General features: G+C 32.4%; 2 pseudogenes; both read left to right on the forward strand.

Moving 5' to 3' along the window:
• Window positions 1-27,636, forward strand: LOC132311320 (G-type lectin S-receptor-like serine/threonine-protein kinase LECRK3; annotated as a pseudogene).
• Window positions 21,667-23,635, forward strand: LOC132311321 (putative pentatricopeptide repeat-containing protein At3g49142; annotated as a pseudogene).
• Window positions 27,637-27,904: the final 268 nt, after the last annotated feature.

Consider the following 27,904-nt stretch of genomic DNA (forward strand, 5'->3'; position numbering starts at 1 on the left):
AGTTATATCATCAGACAAGGTTTTTTATTTTATTCTACTTGAACATATACCATTTGTTCCAAGTAGTACCAATATGTGTTTTTCTAGTTCTAGAAACCTACATGAAAATGCGCGCCACCTGATATATCAAAAGTTTCCCCACGTACTTCTACTTTGAATTTATCATAAGTATTTATTGAAATGGTCGTCTTGTTAACATAAAGTAAAACTTCTGCGTAATAGTCAGATGAAGAAAAGTCACTCCTTTAATAAATTCATACATGAAGACGATGTTGAAGTTTCATTCTAGTATGCAAGTATTTTTAATTGCTGCCATACTTGAACAATTTCAATAAACCATGGCCTTTGCAGTATCATCTCTTATCTATTTCATCCTACTTTCACTGCCATACTTAACAATTGCACGTACCAGCAATGTTACTTTGGGTGAATCACTCACTGCCCCTGACGATAACTCTTCATGGGTATCACCATCGGGCGACTTTGCTTTTGGGTTCCGGCAGATTAGTGGAACTGGAGGTTTCCATCTAGCCATCTGGTTCAACAAAATACCTGAAAAAACCATAGTTTGGTCAGCCAATCGCAACAATCTAGGGCAAGAAGGATCCAAAATTCAACCCACTACAGATGGCAGGTTTGTTCTCGATGACCCAAATGGCAATAATATATGGTCTGCAGCTTTCGGCAGTGCTAGTGAGTAACAATTCTGCCAATACTTCTGCCTTTTTGTGGCAGAGTTTTGATAATCCAACAGACACAATGTTACCAACACAAAGATTGAGTCAAGGCAAAAAGCTCGTCTCTAGCTTCTCTAACAAAAATCTTTCAAGTGGAAGATTCGAGTTTGAGCTGCAAACCAGTGGAGATCTGGTGCTTTCCACCTTAAATTTTCCTCTGAATACAACTAATAAAGCTTATTGGTCAACCGCAACTGCGGGCAGTGGCTTGGAGGTGATCTTCAACCAATCTGGCTACGTCTAGCTCACCGCAAGTAATGGAAGCGTACTAAATTATGTATTAGAAAATCCAATTTCACCGAGCCAATTTTACCAGCGAGCTGTTCTTGAATATGATGGAGTTCTCATCTATTACGTCTACCCAAAATCTGCTGGCTCAACTGGTGGAAGGCGTATGGAATGGTCCCCTTCTTCTACCATACCTGAAGACATATGCACGAGCATCAGGCAAGATACTGGTGGTGGGGCTTGCGGGTTCAACAGCTACTGCACATTAGGAGGTGCTCAGAGACCAATATGCAGGTGCCCGCTGGGATACATCCTAATGAATCCAAATGATGCAGTGAGTGGATGCAAGCAAAACTTCATTCCCCAAAATTGTGATGCTGAAGTATCACAAGAAACAGATCTTTTTGGCTTCGAGGACATGACCAACACAGACTGGCCGGATTCTGATTATGAATATTTTCATTCAGTGAGTGAAGATTGGTGCAGAGAAGAGTGCTTGAGAGATTGTTTTTGTGCTGTTGCTATGTTTAAAATAGTGGAGATTGGTCAATATTGTTGGAAGAAGAATAGCCCTCTCTCAAATGGGAGGGACGGTCCCAGTGTTGAAGGAAAAGCGATGATAAAAATCAGGAAACAGAATTCAACGAACATCTCCAGGTGCAAGGCCGGAAAAGAATAAAGATCAATCAACTCTTATCATCTCTGGATCAGTGCTATTGGGCAGCTCTGTGTTGCTGAACTTTGTTTTACTTGTGTCAACCCGTTTGGTCTTGCTCGGCTTCAATAGAAGAAAAACAAAGATGCTTCAATCATACTCTGTAGTGCCAGGCCTGAATCCAAGAAGTTTCACTTACAATGAGCTAGAAGATGCTACCCATAAATTCAATGAAGAACTTGGTAGTGGTGCTTCAGGGACTGTGTACAAAGGGTTCCTGGAGAATGAAAATGGGAAGATAGTTTGTGATGACCTTGTGGGCGGGTGTGCCGTGGGCGGGTGCGAGAGACATTGTCAGGCTACCACATTGGCGAGTTACGGGTGCACAATCCCACATCGCTTGGGTAGAGGAAATGTGAAGTGCTTATATGTAAGTGTGTCATCTCCAATTGGTATGAGGCCTTTTGGGGTGAAGTCCAAGAGCAAAACCGTGCGGGCTCAAGCTCAAAGCGGACAATATCATACCATATGGTGGTGTGGGTCGTTACAAATGGTATCAGAGCCTGACCCAGCCGGAAGTGTGCCGACGGGGACGTCGGGCCCCCAAGGGGGGTGGATTGTGATGACCTTGTGGGCGGGTGTGCCATGGGCGGGTGCAAGAGACACTGTCAGGGTACCGCACTGGCGAGCTACGGGTGCACAAGTCCCACATCGCCTGGGTAGAGGAAAGGTGAAGTGCTTATATGTAAGTGCATCATTTCCAATTGGTATGAGGCCTTTTGGGGTGAAGCCCAAGAGCAAAACCGTGGGGGCTCAGGCCCAAAGCGGACAATATCATACCATGTGATGTGGTAGAGTGGGTCGTTACAAATGGTATCAGAGCCTGACCCAGCCGGAAGTGTGTCGACGAGGACGTCGGGCCTCCAAGGGGGGTGGATTGTGACGACCTTGTGGGCAGGTGTGCTGTGGGCGGGTGCGAGAAACACTGTCAGGCTACCACACTGGCGAGTTACGGGTGCACAGTCCCACATCGCCTGGGTAGAGGAAATGTGAAGTGCTTATATGTAAGTGTGTCATCTCCAATTGGTATGAGGCCTTTCGGGGTGAAGTCCAAGAGCAAAACCGTGAAGGCTCAGGCCCAAAGCGGACAATATCATACCATGTGGTGGAGTGGGTCGTTACATAGTTGCTGTCAAGAGGTTAGACAAGATGGTGAGTGAAGGAGAGAAGGAATTCAAAGTCGAAATGAGCGCAATTAGCCGGACTAATCATAAGAATTTAGTCCAACTTCTTGGATACTGCAACGACTTTGGAACTGCAAGAGGGCTGTGTTACTTGCACCACGAGTGTAGCACCCAAATCATACACTCTGACATCAAGTCTCAAAATGTTCTTCTGAACGAGTCTTTCACAGCGAAAATATCTGATTTTGGATTATCCAAGCTTCTGAAGATTGATCAATCTCGAACCACGACTTGAATAAGGGGAATAAAACGGTATGTGGCCCCTGAATGGTTCAGGAACATGCCTACTACAATCAAGGCAGATGTCTACAGCTTCGGTATCTTGCTGCTAGAGCTCATCTGCTGCCAGAGGAATGTTAAACCAAACGGGGAGTGTGAAGATGAAATGACATTGTCTGATTGGGCTTGTGATTGCTACGGAGAAGGGAAACTTCAATTGTTAGTGGAAAATGATGAGGAGGCCAAGGATGACATGAAGAGGTTCGAGAAGTTTGTCATGATCGCGATTTGGTGCATTCAGGAAGATCCGTCACTAAGGCCAACCATGAAGAAAGTCACACAGATGCTTGTTCCTCCAGATCCATCCTATGAGTTCATCAATTTAAGTCCTATCACAAAGCCATGTTTGTTTATATATGCTTGTGATCAGTATTTTTTTTTTTTTGCTTTTTCTTTGCAGTGTGAAAATGTTATGATGATGTGCTTATAGGTATTAGTTCATTCATAATAAATTGATTGAATGAAGAAAGTCGCATAGATGCTTGAAGAAGCTGTTGGAAGTTTTTGTTCCTCCAGACCCAAACTCAAATACAGTTCAATTAATTTAGCTCCTATCATGTATGTGTGTGTGTGTGTGTGTGTTATATTCATTGTTCATGTATGCTTATACTCAGTTTTTAGTGAGCAAATATTAAGATGATAATGCTTAGAGGTATTAGTTCATTCATTTAAAGTACAGATGGATATATACATTTTTAAACTATAATTATTCGTAAAAATCATTAATTACAAATAGACATGAATCTTAACATCTTAGAACTTCATTATCTTCACATTGCTATAATACATAAATAAAGTAGTTAGATATAAATGCCTTGATCTGTAATTGAAAACTTGTTGAGATTAAACCAAATATCGAGATCCTTTTTGCGGAAGGAATAACATGATAAACTGCAAGTACAAACAATAACAAAGTATGTGGAAACTGATTTCTCTCCCTTGACCTTTTGCACACATAAATATTATACGTGTTATTTCATTAGCGTACATAACTAATGGAGAATATGCACTTTATAAAGGCAAAGAGAGGACCAATTTTCCTTTTTAATAACCTTAATTCCACTTTCTATCAAAGTAAGGAATAAATAGGAAAATACTTCTCCAATAATTAATTACCAAAAAGATAATTTATAATTTAACTAAATAATATAATATTAATCTGATATCTATTTTATTTAACCACCAAATAATAGAAGTAAATCACGTGTCCAAATCATGTGGGCCATAAATATAAGAAAATATCTTACAGTCTTCCACTTGACCCATATGATAACTTCTGTGGTGGTTTAGTAAAATTGTCATTAGTGTGCACCATAAATCAGATTAACTAATTAAGTTGATCATTATAAATACCATAGTATATAAATTACCAATGTGAGCCATGCCGGTTGTGTATCACTAAATGATACGGTTTCTTCCATATACCACAACACTAATAACCTATTCAACATAGTCTATAAATGAGAAGTATCAATAATGATCTAACAATAATGTCTTTTCAAAAACTATTCCTATTACCACTTATTAAAGTAATATGTACATGTACATTAATTAATAGGAAATATTATAAACACATTTAATGAGCGCAAAATATCAAATATATATAAACACCTTTAAGCGATCCATAATTAAAAATAATCATTGTTGACTACATTCAAGACCCATTTTTTTAAACATATTCCATAAATGTCTTGAGTGGTAGTTCATTCGTTAATGGATTGTACTCATAAGTTGTGTGCTTATATGTTCAATAGATATTCGTTATTTCTAAATATCTTTTTTAATGATAAAGTATTTCAACTTTAGAATACCTATCATTTTTCATACAAGAAAATCAACAATTGCAGCATAAATTTTCAGCAATCTGAAAATGGTACCAATAACTCCAAGTCCTGAAATAAATTCGGTAATCATAAATTGTAGCCTCAAAGCACGTTACAAATTAAAAATTCATAATAGACAAAGTAATAAAAAATTACTTTGCACTTTTTCATAATATTATTCCTCCAGCCAAAAGAAACAAAGAACCAATTATAGATTAATTATTATCCACATATTCATAAAAATGTATTCCTACGTGTGAGCATATAATCTCTTATCCCTTACCAACTTATATATACATCAAACTCCACGATATATGCATAAAAAATATTTGACTAAAAAAATGTTTTCGTATTGTGGATAAATATCTAAAACGAAAATTATTGATTGATATCACTACTATGCATTTTTTTTTTTTTTTTGTTACTCGTACCATGTATGAACATAATTTTGAGATGATTAATGTTGTTACAAAATTGAGAACCTTAGAGATGATTGTAGATGAGAATTTTTTTATTCAATTTATTCTCAATTTCTTGTTTACTCAGTATGGGTCATTTCGATTAATATTATTAAGACAAGTGAAAAGTGAAATAATTGACTATTTTGTTAATTTAGGAGTAAACTAGGCTTAAGTAGCATGATAATCATTATATTCATCTGATGACTAAAGAAATTAGAAAAGAATTTGGGAATAAACCTGAAAAGGCATTAAATGAGTAACACCCAAAATTAAAAGATTTAGGTTAATCTACTAAAAGAAAGGAATATAATAATGTAAAAGTGACATTTATGTATTAAATACTTTTAGAAAGATTACGTGAAACATAAAGAATAATTCGAAAATAAAGGTAAGTCTTTTGACTTTTGTATATTTCGAATCACTTATTGATATTCCTTCTAATACATGATAGGTTGACTTACGTACTAATGTTTATATTTCTAATAAATGCAGGAATTTCTTATGGCCTAAACCACTAATTTAAATGAGAATTTATTATTTATGAGAATTGAAAAAAAAAGTTTTGTTGAAACCATTGTGATATTATGTTTAGTGTTAGACAGTGAATTTTATTTAAATTGTTTTAAACTTTTTATGTTTATTCAAGTTCTCTCAATTTGATTTTATTTCAAAACTTTATGTTCATGATTTTTCCTTTAAGTTTGATAATGATGTTTATTCAAGAAATTCTAATTTGTGAGTTATGGTATTATTGTTGATGATTTCTATAAATTCAAACTTGATAGTTTATTTATTAAAACCCTTTTGACCTTGCATCATAATGTTAGAATTAAACGTAGCACAATTAATAAAAATTTATTTATCTTGTGGCATAAAAGATTGGATAATATTCAGTGAAAGATTAGGAAAATTATTAAAGGATGTGATCCTTCTATATCTAAACTTTACTGATTTCGGTATATGTGTGTGTAGATTGTATTAAGGGTAAACAAACCAAATACATAAAGAAATAAGCCACAAGAAGTAAAGAGCTTCTTGAAATTATTCATACAGACATTTGTAAACTTGCTGATGTTCATCTTTTGGTAGAGAAAAGTATTTTATTGCCTTTATAGTTGATTTTTTCACGTTATGGATATATCTATTTGTTGCATGAAAAATCTCTAGTAGTGGGTACTCTTGAAGTATACATAAATGAGGTTGAAAAACAACTGGATAGAAAAGTGAAAATCATATAAGGTCATATAGAGGTGGTGAATATTATGAAAAGTATGATGAAACGGGTTAATACTCTAACCGTTTGCTTAATTCCTTGAAATGCATGGCATTTGTGCTCAATACACTATATTATGCATGCCACAGTAGAAGCATGTAACTGAAAGGCGTAATCGTACTCTTCTGGACATGGTTAGGAGTATGTTGAGTAGTTTCTTATTATCTATAATCTATAGGGTACAAGTTTTACTATCCTAAATATATTACGAGAATTGTTAAAACGGAAAATATCAGATTCATTAAGAATGGTGAAATCAGTGGGAGTGATAAAAATAAGAATATGATAATTCAAGAAGTTAGGGTATAAATTTCTTTACCCATAACTTCTAAGAAAATAATTATTCCTTCAGCTGTTGAATTGTATAATAACGAAGAATAATTGAATGATCAATAATTTCATGATGAGATTGTCACCAAACAATAGATTATAAAAAAACCACAAAGAATAACATTAAGACTATCTCAAAAAGGAAATCTGCTATTCAAGATGATTATGTGGTATATTTACAAGAATCTGATTTTGATATATAGTGAGATATATACGAATTCGGTTACATATTCACAAGCCATTAATAGTAATGATTTTACTAAATGGATTAGTGCCATGAATGAAGAAATTATAAAGAAACCTTCTCTCCAGTATATAAGAAGGAATCTTGTAAAATATCATGACATTAGTAGTTTATTATGATTTAGAGTTACATCAAATAGATGTGAATACAACTTTTATGAATGAGAGGAAGTCTATGTGGAACAACCTGAAGGTTTCACATTAGAGGGTAAAGAATTTATGGTTTGTAAACTTAAGATGTCAATATATGGATTTAAACAAACTTCCTAAAAATGATATATTAAGTTTAATGATACCATTATTTCTTTTAATTTTAAGGAAAACACTATTGATCAGTGTATATACTAGAAGGTTAGTGGGAGTAAGTTTATATTTCTGATTCTATATATTGATGATATTTTGTTTGTTAGTAGTGATCTTAGTTTATTATATGAAACTAAAAGTTATCTATAAGAACTTTGAAATGAAATATATGGATGAGGCATTCAACGTGACAGGAATAGAAAAATTCCATAATAGATCACGTGAATTTTTAGAATTGTCTCAAAAAACATATATTGAAAGAGTTCTAGAAAGATTTGGTATGGAACATTATTTAACCAGTACTGTTCCATACATAAAAGGAAATAAATTTAACCTAATGTAATCCCAAAGAATGAATTAGTTAGAAGGTAAAGAAATGAAAAATATTTCTTATGCATATATTGTAGAGTTTGATGTATATACAAGTTGGTAAGGGATAAGAGATTATATTCTCACACTAAGGAATACATTTTCATGAATATGTGAATAATAATTAATCTACAATTGATTATTTGTTCCTTTTGGCTAGAAAAATAATATTATGAAAAAGTACAAAGCAATTTTTTATTATGTTAATTTAGGAGTAGACTAGACTTAAGTAACATGGTAATCATTATGTTCATCTAATGACCTAACCAATTAGAAAGGAATTTGAGAATAATACTGAAAAGACATTAAGTCAACAACACTCAAAATTAGAAGATTTAGGTCAATCTACTAAAAGAAAGGAATTTAATAATACAAAAGTGTCATTTATGTATTAAACACTTTTAGAAAGATTACATGAAACATACAGAATAATTTGAAAAGAAAAGTAAGTCTTTTGACTTTTGTATATTTTGAATCACTTATTGATATTCCTTCTAATACATGATAGATTACATGATAGTGTTTTCCTATTTATTCCTTACTTTGATGAAAAGTGGAACTAAGGTTATTAAAAAAGAAGATTGGTTGTCTCTCTACCTTTATAAAGTGCATATTCCCCATCCGTTATGTACGCTAATTAAAAAGCACGTATAATGTTTATATGTGCAAAAGACCAAGGGAGAGAAATCATTTTTTACACGCTTTGCTATTGTTTGTACTTGTAGTTTATCACGTTATTCCTTTCGCAAAAAGGATCTCAATGTTTAGCGTGATCTCAACAAAATTTTCAATTACAGATCGAGGTATTTATATCTAGCTACTTTATTTATGCATTATAGTAATGTGAAGATAATGAAGTTCTAAGATTTTATGATTCATGTTTATTTGTGATTAATGATTTTCGTAAAGAATTATAGTTTACATGTGGTATCAGAGCTTACGGTTTAAGAACTCATTACTTTTCTCCATATAAATAATGTGTAAATATAAAGTAAAATTAAATATTTATATAATTTAATTTTCTTATGGAATCTATATATATATAGTATTTGTTTTTGATCGGTCTCATGAGACTATTCACGAATTACCAAATAAATGGGTTTATAATTTGGATCAGTTACCAAATATAAGACAATTCACGAATTACCGTAGTAATAGTATGCAAAGCCTGGATGTGGAAGGTTCTTAAATAGTTTCAGTATGTCATTTATTTTCAAGAAACTTATTATTATATTAATAGATGTCCAATGATTTCAAAGATTCTATTTTAGTTATTTAAAAGTTAATAAATTATTAAATACATAAAGTATGCGTATTTATTTATTTTATTATTTGAATTTTTAAAATAAACTTGAATCTATAAATTTGATCTTATTGAACATATAAATAAATTATCGTTTTGTACCCATACATCCATATATAATGGAGAGTCAATTTTACATTCGTTTAATTATGATCTCTAAGTCCATAAATTAAAAAAAAAAATCACGTTTTATTATGTATATTAAATAAAAGAAAATTTTTATTGATTTTTTGGACTATTAAGTTTCTGAAATCGAAGTTGCTTAAACTTCAATCAACAAGTAAAAGTATGTGTGTATAATGTTAAATGAGTAAATTAATGATTAATTAGTCACTAGTTAATTTAATATTCATATTATGTGAGGGTTAGTAGCTAACAAAGTGGCTTAACCATAGTGGTTGATGAATATTAATTTTAATAGTAAATATAATTAATGATGAATTAGTCACTAATTAATTTAATATTCATATTATGTAAAGGTTAGTAGCTACCAAAGTGGTCTAACCATAATAGTTGATGAATATTAATTTTAGTGGTAGACATAATTGCAATATTTTATGAATTATAATGCTTATAATTTTTTGTTGTATTCATGAATATTGAGTTTATTTAATAATGAGAAATAATTCTCCATAGGGAATTGATTTTCAAGTGATTAAATGAAAATTAAGGGTTGTATGTATTTTTTTTTTTAATTTAGTAGATATAGGATATCCAAAGGTAACTTATCTGTTTAATTAAATGATACATCACTAATAAATGTATACATATAAATACAAATAAGCATTATTATTAGTATTTTATAGTTGCCACTTAAAGGGGTACTGTAGTTATACATTGTATATATATATTTTAAGTTATATATACATGTTATGAACTCAAAGCATTATTATTGTGAACATTTTATCTTATTATGTTTATTTTATTATATCTCTTAATTCGCATGATACATCTGTTTTACTTCTTAATAGGACTAACTTCTCATAATGGAATAAGTAAGTTAAGTCCAAAATTTAGGAAAGATTGAACAAATTAAGCATTATTGCTATACGAATAATTGTTCCCCATAGTGATAGTGCTAAGGAATAAATAGGAAAACACTTCTCCAATAATTAATTACCAAAAAGGTAATTTATAAGTTGACCAAATAATATAATATTAATCTGATATCTATTTTATTTTACCAGTAAATAATAGAAGTAAATCACGTGTCCAAATCATGTGAGCCACAAATATAAGAAAATATCTTACAACATTCTCCAATGCTATAAGAATGGCAATGTTGTAAAAGAACATAATAAAATCTGAGAGGACATGGTCATGCATTGAAAAGCTATACAGTGGAACAAATAATTTTCAGAATCTTCTACGAATATATACATCAGATGGATGACCATTGCCATCAATCATTATCCCCCACCCGAATTTGTAACACCCTCGTTGCGGGAGTTGCGGTTAGGCCACCCTGCCTACCTTTGGTGGCATTTGGCGGAACACCGGATTTGGCTCTGATATTAACTGTAATAGGAGGGTATTTTGGAATCTTACCCAAAAACTTAAGCTACTAGGTGGGCTAACACCCAATCCATTTGTACCCATTTCAATTCTTATCAGAATTCGATGTGGGACAAAAACAAATATAACTAACCTAAACTACCAAAAAAAAAAAAAAAAAAAAAAAAAAACAAACCATCATAAATACAAAGAAAAGAAAAATCTAATCTATTCTAAAAAAGAAAAACTAAAATAAAAATAAACTCACCTAAAATTAACCTAATCTAAAATAATAATTATAATAATAATCTAACCTATGAATTTTATTTATTTATTTATTTATTTTAATAAAACTAAACCACTAAACAAGGTAAAAATAAAATAAAACTTAATCTAAGCTACTAAAAGGAAAATAAATAAAAAATAATCTACAATGGAGACGATGCCCCCATCACATGCTTAGTTTAAAGTCTCTAGCAGACGTGGGGGATATTTGCTAGTCAAAACTATTAAAAAGGGGATACAAGACATTCACGTTTAACCATTTATCAATTTTTCCCATTACTTCCTCACTCACATCAATAAACAATCGTAATATCTTATAAAGAGGTTCAAAATCATCTACCAAAATGTTAAAACAAATGGAAGATTTAATTTCTTTCCCTTTATCCACAGTCCATCTTGCATCCTTGTTGTGCTCTTGAAATACATTCAAAGAATTACTTCCTTTGTTATGTAGCAAGGCTGGATCTTTCAAAGACTCAATTGGATCTTTAGGAAACTCAATATCTTCATCATTCTTTTCTTCATTTATATTTATTACAGTCTCCTCACTCTCTAAGGTATTGATGGCCTGAATAAGTTCATGATCCCAATTACAAGGAGTATCCTCATCAATTATGTTGTGCTCTATTGGATTGGCCATGGGCTGACTTGTCAATTCCGCCTCCTCTTGATGATTAAAAATATCAACTAATTGTTCCATCTAAGTTTCAAGCCTAGCTAAAGCAAGGGAATTAGAATGCACTACTCTAGAAAATTCTTAAAGCATAGAAGATTTAGCAAAAACTTCTTCTGGAAATCGGGAGGGAGTGGAGTTGGTTTATCATGGAGCTGTTGGGGAGAATAGTATTTATAAGGAGGATGAAAAGAATAATCAAGTCCATAGTAAGATGGTGATGTTTGTAGCGAATTGGACTCAATTTCATAAGGAACAAGACACGAAAAAGGGTTATAAGTGCAAGGGTTGTAATATTCCCTATAAAACATAGATCTATCAACTCCTCCATACTCATTTAATCTCCTTCAAAAATAAAAATAAAATAAATAAAATAAATAAATGCGAGGATAAGATTAAGAAAAGCTCACAAAAAGTCTAAAAAATGTTGTTCCTTCTGCTGTGCAAAAGCTCTCGAACCCAAATACCTGCACTGAAAGAAAACAAAAATAAGTTAGAAGTCAAATATATACCAATCCTATGCTAGGAACTAAATTAGATCTAAACCCTAACTTAACAATGCAACCGTAAGCAGTCCCGGCAACGGCGCCAAAAATTGATGTGTGTTTTCTTCAATGATAAACCACTCGCAACAGTACGAATCCTTACATTATAGGGCTATATTGAGGGTGTCAAACCTCAATGACTGCAACAGTTATGCTGTCAAGATACTATAATTATTTCTAATTTAATTTGAAAGAGAAGTTTTAAATTTTAATTTAACTAATTATTTAAATCTAACTTAAACTGAGTAATTAGAGAAATCAAGAGATAAATAGTCTAAGGTATTGACTTCACCATTAATCCGCCCTCCAATGGTCAATTAGATATATTATTAGGATATTTTGTATGATCAGAAAATGTGTGGTTACAAGCACAACACATAATTTATAAAGAAAAAGTCATATGTCTAGGGCAAGCATAACCCATCCTCGGTAAGCATAACCCATCTTCGGTTAGCATAGATCGTCTACCTAACTACATTAAACTAAGGGTGTAATACGACCCATTTTCCCTTAGCATGGCGTATCAAACCCGTAAACATATGATCATTAAGCACCATTGCATGATAAACCTACCCTATAATCACAAAAAATAGAGAGGTCGAGATCAATATAAATCCTTCTTCCTAAGACAAGGTAAGATATCAAATATAATTGAATTTAAGCATTAAATTCCAAAATCAAGGTACAACCATTGTTTTGCCCTTAATTATGCAATCATTATACAATAAATAATCCCAATAAAATAAATAACTAAACCATTGGAGTTAAGATTAGGGTTACATCAATCCCTTAAAAAGAGTTTAGCCGCTCATGGAGAAGGAAGAAGACTTCATGGATGTGGAAACCTCCATCCTCATCTTCTCTTGCTTGATCTTGTCTTTGAAAACCCATCTCTAGCTCTGAAGAAAGTCTTTAAACTATACTATCAATGCCCCTCCTCCCTTCCTCTAGTTGTGAAGAAAACCCTATTTTTATAGCCCTTGAAACCACTCCAAAACAAAATAGGAAATAGGAAATTTGCCAAACTCGGACTCTAAAATTCGTGCTGTCTTACAGCTTAGTTTTGACGTAGTAAACTTCCTTTTTGACGAAATTTCCAAAATACAAATTTGTAGAGCTTTGAATTTCCTTTCAACTAAAAGAAATTTAAGCCATTTTGACACTCACAAAAGGAGATGTAGTTGGAATACCAAAACAGGTCCAGTTTTCAAATCAAGAAAGAATTTCCTAGTTGGAGAAGGATTCTTCCTTTTCTTCTTGTTTCCATTCTCATTAGGTTGTGACTTCTTTTGGGCTTTTTTCCAAATCTAATTGAACTTGGATCTTCATCATGGCTCAACCCAATGAATGTGATCTTCTCCTAATCTCTTGGATATCATCTTTAAAGCACAAAACCCACGGTTTTAACTGACTTTATAATTAAGGGCCTGAAAATAAGAAAAACACTAAAACGACATAAAATTACAAATAAAACTATTATCAAGAGAATAAAAAATGCAAGTTAAGGGCTCAAATGTATAATATTTCAGTGTTTATCAATAATTTTTGGCCAAACAGATATTTTTATAAAAGTTCGACAACAGCTGCTATCTAGAATTTTCCACTCTTTGAAATTAGGTTTTTAATTTATTTATTTGATAGCCTTGTGGAAATCGATCATCACCAAAATATAGGACTGCAACTTGGGCGAGTTGGGCGGGTTTGAAGTATAACTACTCAACTCTAACTACTCGAGCCCAACCCACTATATGAAATGTTAAACACAAGCCCAACCCAACCCTATTTTCAACCCTAACTACTCAACTCGAACCCAATCCATCCTTCTAATTTTATATTCGAGTTTAAATTCCATGTTAAAAATTGGGGTGAGTTCGAATTACTCATATAGCTAATCTTCACACCAAAAAATTAATATGATCTTGAATTAGTTTTAGATCAAACTACACTTAAAGCAAAAAAAAAAAAGTTTAAAGAGATTTTATAAATTTTGAATAAATTCCAAACAAATTCTTAGAAAATTTAATTGTCTAAAATGTTAACAAACAATAAGTTATGATTTAACAAATGAAGTTGTAAAGAAAAAAAGGTAATCGTAGTTTATATATTATATATAATGTATTTAAAATTAAAAATATATATGAAAATAATATTATAATTCGAATTCAGGTTTGCTCAGGTTGCTAGTACCTCAACGCAAGCATAACCCTAATTAAATTCTGGTTGAGATCTTTCAACCCAAACTTAACCCTATTTGTAAAAATAATTGTCTAAGCCCAGAAAAAATCGGGCAAGCTCGGTTTGGGTTCGGGTTGCCCAACCCAAGTTGCATCCCTACCAAAATATTCAATTTTATAATTCCATGAGTCTATTTTCCAACCAATAGGCCAGTGGCCTAGCGGTATTAGGCCCTTACTTCTCAAAGAGAGGTCAAGGGTTTGAGTTTTAGTGGATGCATGTGTGTGTGAGTACCACCAACTAAGAAAAAAATTAATTTATTTTCCAAAACATTTTCGTTTCCTCTCCACTTTTTTGCATCAAATGTTAATGATGGATAGATTGATCCAATTCATTAAGTTGTAAAGTTAAAAAGGTCTACTAAATAGTCAAATGGTAAGTTGGTCAATTCTCTAGGTGTCATATGGGGGAAGGTGGTTACAGGGTGTCTTTGTCAATTTTTTTAAACTTTAGGAGTGTCATTGTCTGAAAAATAGCCAACTTGTATATGTATGTTCTTATGGCGAATCTTAGGGTGTCATTGTACTTTACCTCAATTATAATATCACGTGAATTTTTTTGACCTTCCAGATAAACTTCAAAATTAATTAATTGATACCTTACTATTTATAACATAATTTAATAAAAATAAATTTTTTAATAAATTTAAATATTTTTTATTAAATTTGTAAAGACAATTTAACATAAATCGAGACTTATTTATGAATTCTATTTTAAAAGAGTTAGATTTTATTCCTATTACTGAATTAATGAATAATGATAGAACTCGTGCATATATAACATGTGAGAATTGGAAAACAAAAAATATAAGTAATTACAAAAACAAAGGGTAAAAAAAAAAAAAAAAAAAAAAAAAAAAAAGACACTTTCACTCTTATTAAAAACGGCGCAATTTCAAAAGATATAAACTTAAGTGGGTGATGTGAAAGGTAGCAATTTCAAGGACCAAAAGTTAAATGCAAAAAATTCAATGGTAAAGTGCAGTAAATCCCTAAATTTTATTATCTCTCTTAATAGACTCGGTACACATTTAACCATCAAAATTATTTTATTTGTTGCAAATGTTACGTTTGCTGTTAGAAATTTGACAGAAATGAGTGGTCCAAAATTTTAAAAAAACAAAATTGAACCTACAGCATTTAAGGAATAAAATATGATATTATATATATATATATATATATATATATATATATATATAATTTGATTTTTGACGACTAGTGTTCGCCGACTTCAAAACCGACATACGTGGAATCTGATGTGGCTGGACGCGTAATCCCTCCATCTCTTCCTCTTCATTCCCCATGGCAGCGGTGTAGAGGAGCTGTTGTAGTCATATCATGCCGGTCTTCAAGAAACTTCGGTGGTGAAGAAGGGGTCGGTGGTGCCGAAGTTGAAAGACATGTCGTTGGTGCTTTACTTCTGATGAAGAGGCCCATATTTGTATGCGGCTGCCGGATCCAAGAGGGGACTGTCCTCGCTGCCACCTTTTCCAGCGGCACCCTCCCTCACTCTGCAAAACCCATAACCTATTTTGGCCTTTCTCTCTCCTCTCTCTATGAACAACCACCATCGGCCACCAATCACCACCATCCAAACCCGAAACTACCACCACAATCCTGACCCCGCCAACCACCACAGGACCATTACCCACAATCGCGCCCCCCCCCCCCCCCCCCAAAAAAAAAAAAAAAAAAACTAACTACCACCACAAATCCAACACCACAATTGGCGATATCTCCGCTCTCCTTTCTCTCTACCCTGCAGATGCAAATACTAATTCAAACCCAAACCCAACATTTCACACATTTTCCCATTTCCTGCCCCCGTCAAATTCTTCTCCTTGGGAATTAAATTAACTGCCCAAAACCATCAATTGAAGAATTGAAAAACCTCAACGGAGTAGAATTAGAACGTTTTTTTTTTTTTTTTTCAATCAATTTTGGTTTGGATATATTGTCTTTAATTTTTTTACAATTTTTTTTTTTTTTTTTGGATCTGTTATTTTCTTCCCGTTGATGTGTTTCAGTTTGTCGCTGGTGTGTTTCATTTCTATTGTGTAGTGCACCGCCAAATAATCTGTGCTCACCGCCATTCAGAGCACGCAGACGTCCATGTCGTCTTCATTTCCTGAATTTTTCAACTAAACTCTACGGCAACTCCTTCTTTGCCATTCAAAGACTCACGTTGCTCCATCTTCGGCTTCTTCCTCGGCGCCCGCGTGAGATTCTCTTTCTTGGGCTTGGAAAAAGAAAGTCATTTTACTTACTTTAGGGATTTTCCCTGCCATCGGGTCATAGTTTACCCAAAATTCAATTAATTTTTGACCTTAAGATGAACTTCAAAATTAATTGATAGCCTACTTTTTACCAAATAATTTATTAAAAATAATTTTTAATAAATTTAAATACGAATTATTAAATTTGTAAAGACAATTTAACACTACTTGTGACTTCTTTATGAATTCTATTTTAAAAGACTTTAGATTTTATTCCTTTTACTAAATTAAAGAATAATGATAGATATAAGCATTAAAATTCATGCATGTAGAACGTGTGAGAATTGGAAAACAATAAATAAAAGTAAATTAAAAAAATAATAATAAAAAAAGAAGTAAACTAATAAAACCCTTAACAATTGGCAGATTGCAACAAACTTGTGAAGTACAAAAAAAATACTATAAATAAATAAATAAATTCAGATCTACTGAGTTGTTGCATTTAAGAACAATCCCCTACCTGCCTTCTTATAAAAGAAATAGACTCAAAAGTTATATACTCCAGTGGATGATGACCAATCAAATCGTGACAACATACCTAGCCTTTGCTGATCAACCTATCCTTGAGAGGTCCTTGGGTTTATAAGAAGGAAAAAAAAAAAACACAAAAAAACAAAAGCAAAAAATTTCATTAGAATTTAGAGCCTAGATTGGTACGAAGAAATTAAAATTGAATACATATAGAGATAGAATGAGAATTAAAATGGAATACAAGTGGGAATAAAATGATAATTCTCATTTTACTAGTTGTAAATACATAATGATGTATATTTGAAATGATCAACACCATTCGGCCTTGTTTAGTATGTACAAATAACAATGGAATGCAGGCACATGGGAATGACATGCAGGCAGAAATGAAATGAGAATGAGAATGAAATGGAGTGATAATTCTCATACTACCGTTTGGTTGCAAATACATAATGATGTATAGGAATTGAATGACCACCACCATTAATATAATAAATTTTAAATTGAATTCTTCAAAATACCCCTCTAGTTACATAAATTATATATATATAAAAATGTTATTTTGTTAGTATAATTTACGTAACTAGAGGGGTATTATATATATATATATATATATATATATACAGAAATGGCAGTCAACAGTGGTGGTGGAGGTGGAAGGCGACGATGTCTGCGTTGGTTATGATGACAGTGGAAGTGGCGATGATGTGGTAGTTAGGGATGGCAATAGAGCAGAATTGGCTAAACCTTATTTCGTCTAATTAGAAAATCCGTTATACCAACTCCGCTCCAACTCCGGGGTGGGTTAGTAATTGTTAAATCATCCCCGCCCCTACTCTGGCAGACAAAGTATCGACTACGCCCTGCTTACTCCGTTTAATTGTGGGGGCGGGACGGGCTATGCTAATTTTATTATGTAGTAAATATATATATATATATATATATATATATATATATATATATATAAATAAAATAAAATAAAATTAGTCCAATGTGTTCAATTTGGCTAATAAATAAACGGGTCCCGCTTTAATATTACAAAGTAGTATATATTAATATATTAACGGATGAAACAAAATAACAAGAGTCTTGAAAATATTAAATACATATTTTATATATATATAAAAATTTTAAAGGTACATATATAATTGAGGAGGGAGCAGGGCGGGTTTATTACTAAATTCGCCTCCGCCCCAAACCCACTTTTAGTTTTTAATTATTTTACCATTTCCGTCCCAAACTCATTTAGAGGGCTACTAAATCCACCCCACTAGGAGCGGATCGGGGCAAAAACCCGCCGGATTGAAGGAGATTGCCATCCCTAGTGGTAGTGGTGGAACAGTGGTTATGTAAAAGTTCTATTCCAATGTTCTTTTTTTATTATTTTTACTTGAAAGACAATTCATCATAGAGATTTAATATAAATTTTACGGCAGGTTGTCTTCATGACACTAACCCATTTCTTTTCACATTTGGCATTGGGTACCGGCATTGGATGAGTCAAAAATACCTAGGTATTAAAATATAGCATAAAGTTCTGTCCTAGGACCATAATTTTGATGGGTCAAGTGCAAGAAACAAACCTAAAAGTATGCTTACATTGCATATTACACCCCTTACGTGCAAAAAAACACTCATAAAGTTTCAATTTAGTGCAAATAGGTCCTTTTGACAAATTTAAATCCTCTGAACCATTTTATAAATATACAAAAATAAATAATTTTGTAAAATGACCTAAAAAGACACTATTGGAAGATGCCCCTCCAGTGCAAAAACATCCCTAAAGTTTCAATTTGCTGCATATAGGTCCCTCTAACAAATTTAAACCCTAAGTTGAGTAAATTACCTTTACTGATCAATTTTATAAAATATATAAAAATAAATAATTTTGTAAAATGACCAAAAATGATACTATTGGAGGATGCCGACAATGAACAAGTAAAGATAAAAATAAAAAATAAAAGTATAAAAGAAAAGTAAAGATAAAAATAAAAAATAAAAAACGAAAATAAAGTGCAAACTAAAAATAAATAAATTAGCTCTAAACTCCGAAAACTAATGCACACTGATATTGGTATTTTTTTACCTTTTTTTTTTTTTTTTTTTTTTTTTTTTTTTTGAATTGCGTTGGTACGAAAAAAATTTTAAAATAAAGAAGTAAAAAAATTAATAGAAAACAGTAAACTAAAATTTCAAAAAATTCAAATCCTTATTTTACAAATTCTCAAAATTTCAAAAAAAAAAAAAAAAAAAAAAAAAATTAGAGATATATATAAAGAAAAAAGTTTTTTTTTTAAAAAAAGAAGATAATGTGCATATAACACCTCTATACTATTATATTAGTATAATATATACCCCCTTGGACATTTTTGAAAGAGTAAAAAGGGCAAAACAAGTATTACAACATTAATTTATGTCAGATTTTTGATTGAAATGTATTTTTGTACAATGTGAAAAGATTAGGGGTGATTGTTCAAAAGTGTAGCGAATAATTTCTCATATTGAGAAATTGAATAGTACAGACAATATAGTTTATCTTTGTTAATCGGGAATTATACTACTTTCTTATTATTAAGGAAAATATTGATTGTTCTTGGTGGGACGAGTATCAAATATTTTCAGATAGTTTAAGGGCTATTCACTCAAAATAGCATACTACAGGGAAAAAAAAAACTAGAGCAAAATTTTTTTACAAAAAAATATAAATATACAATTTAATTTTTTCAGGTCATATACTATTATTTAAATATTTAAGTGCCTATTTTGCAACCTTAAAATGATTAAATCCCTTGTAAATAAAAAAAATAATAATAATTAAATCCCTATTGAGTAAAATGTCAATAGATCGAATTTTGATTCAAATCTAATTCGATTATCCGGATATGAATTAAAAAAATAATTTGATAATCCAATAATGATTTGAATCTGATAATTAGTTACCCTAACAAATTGGATATAAATTATAGGTAATTCGGTTAGATAATAATCCAATCCGATTAAAATTAAATATATATATATATATATATATATATATATATATATATATATATATATGTCTTATTATATTACTCCCTCTGTCTCGCGATTCTCGAACGTGACATCTAAAATGGGACGGAGGGAATATTCGATTACAATATACTATTATCTACTAGTATCAAATTTATATACTCCGTATATGATTATTTATCACTATATTCATTTGGCTGCATAATTATATTATGTATCATCCTATATATTAACAATTCTTTGTTTCATCTAACCATGCATCTATATATGTCATTTTAATTTTTGTTTGAAAAAAATAAAATAAAATAATAATAATAATAAATTAAAAATAATTGGAAATTTTAGCTTAACAAATCTAATATGAATTTGACTGATTGGATCTGATCCGAATCCAATAAGTTTACAGGCCTACTCGTGAGTGGTGAGGTGAGTTGAGGATTGGCGTGAGTCTTATGGGCACTCTCTTGTTATACAAAAAGTAGGCTTTGATAGAATCTTGGATTATCTTCTTGGATTATCTAATTGTTGCTGATGGAGGACTATGTTTAAGTATGAAGTACCCATTGTTGACATCAAACAACTTGTCATTGGATAATTTGAGCTTGCTACTGCAAAAATGCTTGAAAGCGAAGGCATTGAAACCCTGCAAACAAATTCATGCTTTCTTATTAGCTTCTGGTATTAATACGAGCATCTTGTCTTTGAACTCTAGGATCATTGGTGTGTATGCAATTTGTGGGGATTTGAAGTCTGCTAAGCTGAAGTTTCAAAGCACTCCAAAACCAAATGTTTTCGCATTCAATTGGATGTAGGGGCGGAGCCAGGATTGCAAAGTAGGGAGGGCTAAAAACAATTAAACCTATGATTGCTTAGTGTGTCATCCATACTTTAAATATACAATTATCTGGCATCAGTTATTCAATTAAACCCAATAATTTATAACCTTTTAACACATTTATACTTCCAAACTCTAACGTATTTTCACAGTCAAGAATCCATTGAAATTTACTTTATACAAGTGTTAAAACAAATAACTACAAGAATGCGAGATATATATGTTCTTTATCAGTAAATTCATATTAGAAAGTAAAACATATGTGCTCCACCTCTTACTAGTTATTAATCCATTATATAGTAAATTACCCAATTTAACAAGAAATTATCAAATCTTCAACAAAGCGCTTTTTTTTTTTTTTTTTTTTTTTAAATAAAATTCAATATTTCATTGGATTAACAATAATAATCCATCCACCTATACCTTAGTGCTTTACACACGAAGAGTTTAGGTCATGTTCCATAGACTGTTTGATTTACTGGGTTGGGCCCTATTATATTTTATTATGATTTATTTTATGATTGGACATGTGTATGGACTTACTCATATTTAAGGCTTAACCTTTGTAAATATTATTACTCTTTTTATTTATACAAATACTATGAATTGGGTAGAGTAGTATACAGGCTTATATGAATAATAGTACTAAATTTTTTTTTTTCAATTGAATCTAAGCTATAGCCCAGGTTAGCCTGTTACTAGTTCCTCCCCTGATTGGATGATTTTGGCTTCGTCGTTCAATGGGTATTCTGAAGAGGCAATTGGGTACTTCTCTTTGATGGAAAAATCAAGAAATATTCCTAATAATTATACATTTTCCAGTGTATTGAAAGCTTGTGTTGGTTTAATGGATTTGTGTAAGGGGAAGGAAGTTCATGCTATGTGGAGTAAAATGGGATTCGAGTCAGGTGTATCTGTGGGTAATGCTTTAATTAATATGTACTGCAAATGTGGGAATCTGCGCTATGCCCGGCAGGTGTTTGATAGAATGACTGAGAGAGATGTTGCTTCTTGGACATCAATGATTTGTGGGTATTCTAATGTGGGAAAGATTGATCAGTCGGTTGTCTTGTTTGAGCAGATGAAGCTGGAAGGATTGGAACCGAACGAGTTTACATGGAATGCAATGATAGGAGGTTATGCGCGGAAAGGATATTGCAATAGCGCATTCACGCTGTTCTCTAGAATGAGAAGAGGAGGGTTCATTCCTGATTTGGTTACTTGGAATGCAATGATTGCAGGATTTGTTCAAAGCCAAAAATATGTTGAAGCTATGGAGTTGTTTCGGGACATGTTGATTGCTGGGCTAAATCCCAATTAGGTGACCGTCACAGGACTGCTCCCTGCTTGTGGATCAACAGGTTCAATTCAAAGTGGAAAAGAAATTCATGGCCTCATATATAGGATGGATCTTTGTATTAATGTCTTTGTTGCTAGTGTTCTTATTGACACGTACTCGAAATGTGGGTCTGTGAAGGACGCTTCGAATGTTTTTAACAAAATTCCCGTTAAGAATGTAGCATCGTGGAATGCCATGATTGGCTGTTACGGGAAGCATGGCTTGGTTGATAGCTCAATCAACTTTTTCAGAGGATGCACGATGAAGGAATGCAAGCAAATGAAGTCACTTTGATTTGTGTTCTTTGTGCCTGTAGCTATGGTGGTTTAGTTGAGAAGGGTTTAAAGATATTTAGGTCTATGGGAGAGAATTATGGGGTTGAAGTCAGCAAAGAGCATTATGCTTGTGTCGTTGATCTTCTGTGTCGTTCTGGGAGGATGGAAGAAGCTTATGATTTGGTGAAGGAAATGTCAATGGAATTACAGATTCAGTTGGGGGGGCTTTCTTCAATGGGTGTAGAATCCACGAAAGAAGAGATTTGGCTAAAAAGACGGCCGAGGATATTTTGAGGATGGAATTGAAGAGACCTGCTGGTTTTGTGTCTCTGTCAAATATTTATGCTGCTGATGGAGAGTGGAAAGAGGTTGATTATGTGAGGCAGGTTATGAAGACGATGGGGGTCCATAAGAAACCTGGTTCCAGTTGGGTTGAGAAGAGGAACGAGTTTGCTGAATCCCAGTAGGAAAAGTAAAATTCACACAACCACTTTTCCCTTATGCGGACTTGAACTCTTAACTTTCTACAAGGTGAGTAAGTACTACATAGCTGCAGCCCTCGGTGACGAGGATGGCTGTTGAGATTGAAGCATGTATGGGTAAATTGATGAATGAGTTTGCTGAATCCTGATAGAAATAGTCGTGATATAGATCAAGTTTATTGCAATTGGAATATATTTCAACTTTCAAAAGATATTTTTTGAAATGGACTGAAGTTCATGATAAAATGCCGGAAATTTTTCATTGGCCAGACCACATTAAAGAAAAACATTCTCTTCACTTGGAGTTGCTGCTTCCTCTTCTATCTTGACAATCTTTCTTATCTTGAGTCATCTGCAGAAAAGGTGAAAGGGAGCAGAATTTTAGAGATTTAAAACACGTAGATGCTGTTGGATTTGCGGGTTATTTTGTTAGCGTTTGTAATTTGTAACTTGGGGACAAAAAAAAAAAGAAGTGTTTGTAATTTGTAACATGAAAAGATTTTCATTTAGAATTGAACCCCAAGTAATTAGATTATGGTTCATTGATGCTTATGCTTGCTTCTTTGTGGGTGCCAATCTGCATTTTAAACTCCATCTTCTCATGAGAAATGACATATTCTCTTCTTCTTCTTCTTCTTTTCCTTTTTTTTTTTTTTTTTTTTTTTCAATAAAAATGAGAATATGTCATTAATTTATTTTATTTTTTTCCTTTTTATAATAATAATGAGAATTTGTCATTAATTTGCTAGAGTGAAATTTATTTTATCATTCATAAATAGAAGCACATGATTGTCTTTAGAGAAATTCTCTATCCTCATAATTGGATTCCGGTCCCACTCTGTTTGCTTCAGAAGACTTATGTGACTTTGTGGACTTGGCCATGTAACTTGGACAACCACCTCGAATGTATGCATATCCACCATTTTTGGAGTTCTTTCGTTGATGCTGCTTCTTTTCGAATTCCAAACATACTCAGATGTCCTATTCTTCTCGTTACATACTCTATGATTCTTGGATTTTATAGCTTATCAACCCCTTGTAATACCCTTTAGTTGATATGCAATTCGGGCAAGTTTTTGGGAAGAGAAGTGATAGATCTTCTGACTTCAATTGCCGATTACTCCTCCGAATATAACGTAGTTGGAAATAAGTGGAAGAAAAAAAGATGTTTACGAGAATTTTTCTAAGAGTTCCAATGGGATCCAACCACATTATATTCGTAAGAAAAATCGATAATTAACGTCGAAAGACTTATCATTTTTCTTTTCGGAATTATTGATTTCGGATCAATTACATGTTTACACATAAGTCAATGGGTTAGGTTTGGGTTAGTTTTATTTTATTTTTTTACTTAGGTTTCCATAATTGTTCTCTTTGATGTTTTTCACAAAAAAAATTGTGTGTCATATCTTAATTTTCTTATTTTTTATTTTTATTGGTTGTGTGTGATTGATTTATTGTGTTTTAATTGATTAAGATTTAAAAATAATCTGAAAATCAATAAAACCAGCAAACTACACCTATTCAGCTCTGCAACTACCATAAAACATCTCAAAGGAACTTGTAAATGCAGAATGGAACTTCACAAAGCAAATCACAATGCCACAAATCTAAAAGTTGAAAAGGACAGGGATATGTTAAAGAATCATAATATAATATAAAATTATATATTATTATATGGTATATACACAAAATATATATATATATTATTCTTGATTTTATCTACATTATCTGGAAAGTAATCAGTGAATATGTTGCTACTTTTTCCATAACTTTATATCAAATTTTCAATTAACCCATAGTATGTTTTAGATTGACATTGGAATTCCCTTTTTAAGAGATTAATTGCAAAATACCCAACGGTGTCTTGACGTGTTCTAAATTTGGCTTCATCATTTTCATGCCCAGCTTCTAGCAAAGAGAATTTAAATTCCATCACACCTTTAGTTATGTCAGACACGTACTGAGCCATGTCTCACATGTGTTTGTGTTATCGAGGTGTCTTGTGACTCCTTCAAAGAAGTGTGATGATCAGAAGCATATGGGTGAATAGTCTTTTATCAGTGGAGTAGGGCTCTTACAAGTTCTGAAGGGGTAAAGTGATTATATAGGATGTATACTAGCCCTTGGATGAAAATGGATTGGTTGGATTCAACTCTAATATAATTAATAATAAAAGTTATGTGCACTTGAATTTCATAAGCCCGGTCCCAATGTTTTGAGTGAGTAGGTCTCTGAATACAAAATAAGGGACACAAAAACGACACACAAATATGAAGCACGTGAATTATATGATACAAAAATATTTAAAAAATAGGACACGAAATACTGCGTGATATGTCAAATAATAATAATATAATATAGGATAAAGTGTAAAAAAGTTATGAATTATCATATTTTGTTGCAAAATGATCCCACACCTGAGTTATTTTTTTTATTAAATAATTATAATGTCATTTCTTATTGAATTAAATTTAAAATAATTTTTCTTATTAAAATAAATTATGAAAAAAAAAATCATACTAATTTGATGGCATATTCTCCATTAATTTGGCATAATTTGACCTTTAATTCTTGAAATTAATTGTTTAAATAAATATGTTAAGTGGAAAAATTTTAAACAATTTAAGTAATTTCTTAATGTTTCATGAATATATTGCATGGAAAAAAAAAGTATATTTGTTACAGTAAAAAAGTTTAAATCGAGTATAATAAATTTAATTATAAGTAGTAAAGTTTTAATAATAAGTTAATCAGTTTAGAAATGATACTTATAACTATATTTTTTTTTTCTATTTTTATGATAAATTGATACTAATAATAAAATTAATGTAAATGATATAATTAATATTTAGATAAGATTCTATTCCTTTATAGTTAAGGCGTTTGTAATGTGAGGCCGGTGTCAACAATAATACAGTCCATGAAGAAAAGTCACCCTTTTAATAACTTCATACATGAAGATGATGTTGCCATACAAGTATTTCTATGAATAATGTCGTTTAATTTATTTAATAAAAAAAAAAAATCAAGAGGCACCCACAAAGTAGATTTTCAAATCGACCAATGAGTATTTAAGTCAATTTCTATTTCAGTTCTCTTTCAGCTAAGGTCTGTTTGCTAAGTCACCCATTGGATAATTCAGTGGTTTTTTGGCAAAAAATTTGAAAAAAAAACAAAAAGTCTAATACAAACGCCGCAGTTGAAATTTTTTATTATTGTATTTTACACCCCTAATTTTATACTTTTTTACATTTATACCCATAAAGGGCAGCTCTGTGTTGCTGAACTTTGTTTTACTTGTGTCATCCCGTTTGGTCTTGCTTGGCTTCAATTGAAGAAAATCAAAGATGCTTCAATCATACTCTGTAGTGCCATGCCTGAATCTAAGAAGTTTCACTTACAATGAGCTAGAAGATGCTACCAATAAATTCAATGAAGAACTTGGTAGTGGTGCTTTAGGGACAATGTACAAAGGGTTCCTGGAGAATGAAAATGGGAAGATAGTTGGTGTCAAGAAGTTGGACAAGATGGTGAGTGAAGGAGAGAAGGAATTCAAAGCTGAAATGAGCACAATTAGCCGGACTAATCACAAGAATTTAGTCCAACTTCTTGGATACTGCAACGATGGGGGACACCGGCTATTGGTGTATGAGTTCATGGGCAATGGATCTTTGGCAAGCTTTCTGTTCCAAAATTCAAGGCCTAATTGGTACAAAAGAATACAGATTGCCTTTGGAACTGCAAGAGGGCTGTGTTACTTGCACCACGAGTGTAGCACCCAAATCATACACTGTGACATCAAGCCTCAAAATGTTCTTCTGGATGAGTCTTTCGCAGCGAAAATATCTGATTTTGGATTATCCAACCTTCTGAAGATTGATCAGTCTCGAACCACGACTGGAATAAGGGGAACAAAACGGTATGTGGCCCCTGAATGGTTCAGGAACATGCCTACTACAATCAAGGTAGATGTCTACAGCTTCGGTATCTTGCTGCTAGAGCTCATCTGCTGCTAGAAGAATGTTGAACCAAACGGGGAGTGTGAAGATGAAATGACATTGTCTGACTGGGCTTGTGATTGCTACGGAGAAGGGAAACTTCAATTGTTAGTGGAAAATGATGAGGAGGCCAAGGATGACATGAAGAGGTTCGAGAAGTTTGTCATGATCGCGATTTGGTGCATTCAGGAAAATCCGTCACTAAGGCCAACCATGAAGAAAGTCACACAGATGCTTGAAGAAGCTGTTGAAGTTTCTGTTCCTCTAGACCCATCCTCATATATGAGTTCATCAATTTAAGTCCTATCAAATAGCCATGTTTGTTTATATATACTTGTGATCAGTATTATTTTTTATTTTTTCTTTTTTCATTGCAGTGTGAAAATGTTACGATGATGTGCTTATAGGTAGGGGTGGCAATATTTGACACGACACGCTAACACGACACGAGATAAGCGGGTTAGGGTTTGGGTTAATCGTGTTCGTGTTATAATCGTGTCGACACAAATTGACCCACTAACTAAATGTGTCGTGTTCGTGTTTGGCCCTGTAAACACGAGTATGACACGATTAACTAAACGTGTCAGATAAATGTGTTGTGTTCGTGTCAAAAATGACCCATTTAGCAAAATATGTCGTATTCGTGTCAGATAAACGTGTCGTGTTCGTGTAAAAAATGACCATTTAGCAAAATATGTCGTATTCGTGTCGAAAATGACTTAAATGTGTCTTTTCGTGTC

Source organism: Cornus florida, unplaced genomic scaffold, assembly GCF_030987335.1.
Source record: "Cornus florida cultivar Cherokee Brave unplaced genomic scaffold, ASM3098733v1 CherokeeBrave_3.0.0_Hap2_Chr06, whole genome shotgun sequence".
Classification (NCBI taxonomy): domain Eukaryota; kingdom Viridiplantae; phylum Streptophyta; class Magnoliopsida; order Cornales; family Cornaceae; genus Cornus; species Cornus florida.